At 38.6% G+C, this 6,599-nt stretch overlaps 1 pseudogene; it reads left to right on the forward strand.

Moving 5' to 3' along the window:
* The first annotated feature begins 4,119 nt into the window (after positions 1-4,119).
* On the forward strand, positions 4,120-4,962 carry LOC114884753 (annotated as a pseudogene).
* The last annotated feature ends 1,637 nt before the right edge of the window (positions 4,963-6,599 follow it).

A 6,599-nucleotide genomic window follows, 5' to 3' on the forward strand; every position in this document is an offset into this window, starting at 1 on the left:
AAACGGAACCCTCTTGCACTCTTGGTGGGAATGTAAATTGATACAGCCACTATGGAGAACAGTATGGAGGTTCCTTAAAAACCTAAAAATAGAACTACCATATGACCCAGCAATCCCACTACTGGGCACATACCCTGAGAAAACCATAATTCAAAAAGAGTCATGTACCACAAAGTTCATTGCAGCTCTATTTACAATAGCCAGGACATGGAAGCAACCTAAGTTTTCATCGACAGATGAATGGATAAAGAAGATGTGGTACATATATACAATGGAATATTACTCAGCCATAAAAAGAAATGAAATTGAGTTATTTGTAGTGAGGTGGATGGACCTAAACTCTGTCATACAGAGTGAAGTGAGTCAGAAAGAGAAAAACAAATACTGTATGCTAACGCATATGTATGGAATCAAAAAAAAAATGGTTCTGAAGAACCTAGGGGCAGGACAGGAATAAAGACACAGACATAAGAGAATGGACTTCAGGACACGGAGAGGGGGAAGGGTAAGCTGGGTTGAAGTGAGAGAGTGACATGGACATATATACACTACTAAATGTAAAATAGGTAGCTAGTGGGCAGCAGTCGCATAGCACAGGGAGATCAGCTCGGTGCTTTGTGACCATCTAGAGGGTTGGGATACAGAGGGTGGGAGGGAGATGCAAGAGGGAGGAGATATGGGGATGTATATATATGCATAGCTGATTCACTTTGTTATAAAGCAGAAACTAACACACCACTGTAAATCAATTATACCCCAATAAAGATATTAAAAAAATAAAAATAAAAAATCCAAATGCCATAAACAAACACAAAAGACAGGGCAAACTAAGAAAAAAATATTTGCAAAAATACTACTGAGAAGGCTAATTTCACTAATACGGAAAAAAGTTATACCATTGAAGAAAAGAACAAAAATCTTACAGAAAAAAGAAAATCAAATGACATGAACAGACAAGTCACAAAAGTAGGTGTTAAAAATAACCCTTACACATATGAAAACATGTCTAACTTCATTCAAGTTAGAGAAATTCAAATTAAATTACACAGAAATATTTTTTCTCACAGGTTAGACTGGCAAAAAAATCAACGCTTGACAAATGCACTCTTCTGATTATGATGTTGAGAAACTAACATTCTCATACACAACTGGTGGAAATGCACAATACTTATAGAATGGATTTTGCCAATATCTAACAAAACGACTTATTCATTTAACATTCTAAGAATTTACCGTAAATACACCTCCAACTACAGGAATAAAAAAAATATATATATATATATATATATATACACACACATATATATACACACATATATATATGCATGCACAAGAGTATTCATTACAGCAATTATAATGACAAAATATTGGAAATTATTTAAATGTCTAAGCATAAGAGTTGGTTTAATTAACCATATTACAAACACTCAAAGGAGTACTATGCAGTTATTAACATATATACACTACTATATATAAAATAGGTAAACAACAAGGACCTACTGTGTTGCACAAGGAACTAGATTCAAGATCTTGTAATACCCTATAATGGAAAAGAATCTGAAAAGAATATATATATATGTATACATATATATGTATAACAACCACTTTGCTGAACACCTGAAACTAACACAGCACTGTAAATTAACTATACTTCAATTTTTTAAAAAAAGAAAAAATGAAGATGTTTATGAATTCATATGCAGTGATTTCTAGGACACATTGTGAAGTGAAAAATACAAATGCAAAACAGCATATACAGTACACTACTTTTGTGCTAGAAAAAAGGGAAAGTAAGAAAGCATACATATTACTTGTTTTTACATTTAAAAAAAAGCATACACAGGAAGTGTAAACCAGCAGACAATGAGGTTGATTACCTACAAAGTGTGGCAGGAACTGAGATGGGCTGCAGAAAGGAGTGACAATTCTCTGAGTTTTTGTAAATTTTGACTTTCTGGAAGCATGTTAATGTTGTTAGTAATCACAAAGTAAAACTAAATTAAGGATGAGAAGGGAGTTCCTGATATTAAAGCAAATAGAAATAAATAAACCAGGATCTATTTCAAATGAATAACACAGTCACACTGGAGGAGGGTAGAGAACAAATCTAAGTTATCAACAAGTGTGGTATCTGACCATATGTCCTGTCTTGGGCAGACAGACAGGACAGATGAGAGAGAAAACTGCAAACAAATTCTGAACTCCCTCTAGTATAATGGATTTGTTTATTGTAAGGATATAAGGGAAGCCATTCTATTAGGTATATCGCAGGATTGAGCAAATAAGCAAATGTATTTACGTTGCTGGGAGCCAGAGATCTCAAGTGGGAGAAGGGATATATCAGCCAGAAATAGAGGTGGCAACCCTGTAGGAACTCACGATTTCTAATAACCATATATGTGTGCGTGTGTGTGTATTGGAGTGTGCATATGCATACATATATACACATATGTCTGTGTGTATATATGTGTGTATGTATACATATGTATACATGTATATAAATGCACATGCCTTTTAGTTTTCCTAGAAGCAAAGACACGCAGAAGCAATCAGTAGACCTAGTGCCCAGATGTATTGGGGTCTAATGCCATTATGCTCTAAAAGAAGCCAGTGCTTCCTTGAGAAATGTTTGATTCTAGGACTGAGGCAGAGTGGGTAAATGAACAACAGGGAAAACCATGTTCCAGAAAGTAAGAAAGCACTCAGAAAATGAGGAGGCATGTCACAAGAACACAGGACCCACCCTGAAGGGGCTTCAACTGGAGAAACCTGGAAAAATATGAGGAACACAATAATTAAGGAACAGTAATAGATTATAGATAATTGAAAAAGTGGAACCATGAGTCCATACCAATAATAAGTAGATAATAAAGTGAAGAAAGAAGGAAGAAAGGAGGGAAGGAAGGAGGGAGGGAATAAAAGTGAAGGGAGGGCTCTTATAGAATATTGCGAGACAACTGGTAAATGTAGAGGGCGTGATAAAGAATTGGAAAATCATAATTTTTCAGCCAAGGACTAGTTCAGGCAAAAATCATCAATGGGAGCTAAATCAAGAGGGGGAAATATGATGCGGAGCAGAGTATTTGCATGGACTTGAAACTCTTCTCCCCAAATTGCTATTACTTGCAAGGAAAAAAAAAGTAATAGGGTTTTGCAAGGTGAGAATGGCGGGGCCTCTCTGCAGGACTCGATTTCAGGATCCCAATTCTTCGCCATACTAACCGGGAGGGTATGAAGTCAACAACTGCAGGGATCGGACACTCCCAGGGCCGTTTGGGGGGCCTCCCAGACGCTTCATTTCTCTCGCTTGGGTTTAACGGTGGGGCACGAAGAGCGTGAGATGGGATGCTATAGAGGCCCCGGGGCTGCGGTTGCTCGCCACCCTCCGGGGCTGGGGAAACAGGGCCCCTCCAGGCATCCCTAGCGGGCCAGTGGGGCAGCAGAGACAAGGGCGGCTGCACGCGCTCCGAGTCCCGGACCTGGGTTCGAAAAGACGACGCCGACCTCGTCTCCGCCACGTTGTGGATTTGAGGCTGAGGACAAATGCAGTTTTTCTCATCTTCCCACGTCCGCGGCCGGAAGTCGTCTCCTGGGCTTTGCGCTTTTTTCAGTTTGGCCTGAGTTTGGGCCATTTGTGTGTGTGTGTGTGTGTGTGTGTGTGTGTGTGTGTGTGTGTGTGTCTTCCCCTCCTAAACCGAATTTCTTGAATGAGACAGTCTGATAAGAGCAAAAGTCCTGAAAGCAAATGGTTTCAAGTTCCAGCCTCGCTGCTCCCTGGCTGGGGAGATTGTTAAAGCTAAGTCTAGGCTTTCTAATTCGCAAAAACAGAAATAATGGAATAGGGACTTGTGACCACTAAATATATGTAGCAAACAAATAAGAGTTGTGAGATATATTCAAATCGTCAAGAAGGTTATACTGTATTGGGAAGACAACCCAAAAGTTAACTATGAATGTTGCTGCAGATGTGTGGCGATTTGGAGGAAGGCCTATATCTTATAGTGGGAGGGGTGAAAAGGATGTAGAAAGAGGATGAGAACTTGTAGTCTGGTAGGCCTGTCGATGTATAGCTATGAGATAATTGGTGAAATGCCTTTTAAAAAATATATGTATTGGTAGATGGTGGGTGAAAAGGCTGAGAAGCCAGATACTAAGGAGAAAAAACCTGAAGCCAAGAAGGCTGTTGGTGGTGGCAAGGTTAAAAAGGTGAAGCAGGGGAAGCCCCACTGCTGCCAAAACCCTGTCCTGGTCAGAGGAATTGGCAGATATTCCCGATCGGCTATGTATTCCGGAACGGCCTTGTACAAGAGGAGGTATTCAGCAGCTAAATCCAAGGTGGAAAAGAAGAAAAAGGTGAAGGTTCTTGCTACTGTCACAAAACCAGTTGGTGGTGACAAGAATGGTGGTACCCGGGTGGTTAAACTTCGCAAAATGCCTATATATTATCCTACTGAAGATGTGCCTTGAAAGCTGTTGAGTCACAGCAAAAAACCCTTCAGTAAGCATGTGAGAAAACTGTGTGCTAGCATCACTCCTGGGACTATTCTGGTCTGCCTCACTGAGCGCCACAGAGGCAAGGGGGTCATTTTCCTGAAGCAGCTGAGCAGTGGCTCGCTACTTGTGACTGGGCCTCTGTCCCTCAGTTGAGTTCCTCTACGGAGAACACACCAGAAATTTGTCATTGCCACTTCCACCAAAATTGATATCAGTGGTGTGAAAATCCCAGAACATCTCACTGACGCTTACTTCAAATAGAAGCTGCGTAAGCCCAGGCACCAGGAAGGTGAGATCTTCGACACAGAGAGAGAGAAATAAGAGATTACAGAGCAGCTCAAGGTTCATCAGAAAGCTGTGGACTCACAAATTCTGCAAAAAATCAAAGCTGTTCCTCAGCTCCAGGGCTACCTGTGCTCTGTGTTTGCTCTCACAAACGGAATTTATCCTCACAAAGTCGTGTTCTGAACGTCTTACAAAGAACCTAATTAAAAAACTGTCCATTTCAAAAAAAAAAAAAGTAATAGCTATACAATGGAGAAATGAGACAACACCCTGATAGGATCATCAAAGTTAACGCCACCAATGAGAGGCAGATGGGCACGATGTCTTGAGAAGGATATAGCTTCCTCTATGTGATATTTCAGCTGAGACTGTATAACTTCAATCGAATAATGAAGAAACAGTAGACAAATAAAAAATGAAGAGTGCTCTGTTTTTTAAATGGGGGATTATACTTCAAAAATGTCAGTGTTGTTAAAAGATAAAGAAAAGCTGTGGAAATGTTCCAGGTCAAAGGAGGTTAAAGAAACATGAGAACTAAATGCTATACTAGATCCTAGAGTGATCCTTTACTAGAGGAAAAATAATGTTATATGGGAAATTATTAGGTCAATTGACAGGTTGGAATACAGCTGAGGAATTAGACAGCAGTTAAATATATTACAGAACGTGGTTACATAAATGAATATCCTTATTCTTTTTAAAAAAATACACCTCAAGTATTAGGGGTAAAGGGCTATAATACATGAAATATGCTCTCAAATGGCTCAGAAAAATATGTAAATAGATGATGGACAGATTAGATTGGCAGATTAGATGTATCAAATGATAGATGATACAGATAGATGATAGATTGACAGATAACAAATAATAAAGCAAATGGGGCTAAAAGTTAAGAATAGGTGAACCTGGGTAAAGGCTATCCAGGCATTCTCTGTATGATTCTTTTTCTTGCAACTTTAAGTTTGAAATTATTTCCAAATTAAAAGTTAAAAAAATATAGCTTATAGATGGCACATTTAATACATAACTTTGAATATAAAGATTGAAACATTTTTCATATAAAATCAATTTATTCACCCCAGTCCCAACCAAGTAAATACTGAACAAATAATTAGCAAATGTTAATTTGAGGAATACCAAACAGGGGCCTGCTTGGAATCCATGTCTCAGTGTAGCTCTCGATATTAATGAACTTGTAAGTTAAGTTGCTTTTGGTATCATATGCACCTCCCGGAAATTAGAACACAAAAACCAGTAGAAACAAACTTCTGCAGCACTTCTTACCAATAAGAGAAACCTGCTTCGTTATCAAAAAAGAAATGTTAGAATCCCAGAAAAAACGAACAAACAGTAAGTTCATCTTACAGTCCTTGACAGCCAGCAAGTGAAAATATGGAGATGGTTACATTTGGTACCCAGAGAGTCAGAAGAGCAGAGTTCAAAAGCATTCAGAGAAAAAATAGATTTGACCCCCAAACGTGAATTTCTGGAAGAGAGTCTAAAATGTTTGAGAAGCTATGAAGTCCCCATAAATGCAATTCTAGTTGATGAGGAATAAAAAGGGAGGTATAAATAGGTTAGGATTACAATGTGTAATAATACATGACGTCAACAAATTTTAATATAAGCATAAACATTGAAAAGAAACCCAACTAGGTGTATAGCCAAAGATGAATGGAAAGGGTGATGAGGACACATAAAAGTAACGTCAGGAAGACTAATTCTCTAATAAATTTGGGGTGCTTACCTCGCCCCACCCCGAACAGAGCAAAAGAAAACAAAAAGTTTTCTGCTGCTGTATTTGAAGCAAAAAATAAAGG

This window comes from Monodon monoceros, unplaced genomic scaffold (assembly GCF_005190385.1).
Source record: "Monodon monoceros isolate NGI ecotype Baffin Bay Population unplaced genomic scaffold, NGI_Narwhal_1 Super_Scaffold_5, whole genome shotgun sequence".
In the NCBI taxonomy this organism is placed as follows: domain Eukaryota; kingdom Metazoa; phylum Chordata; class Mammalia; order Artiodactyla; family Monodontidae; genus Monodon; species Monodon monoceros.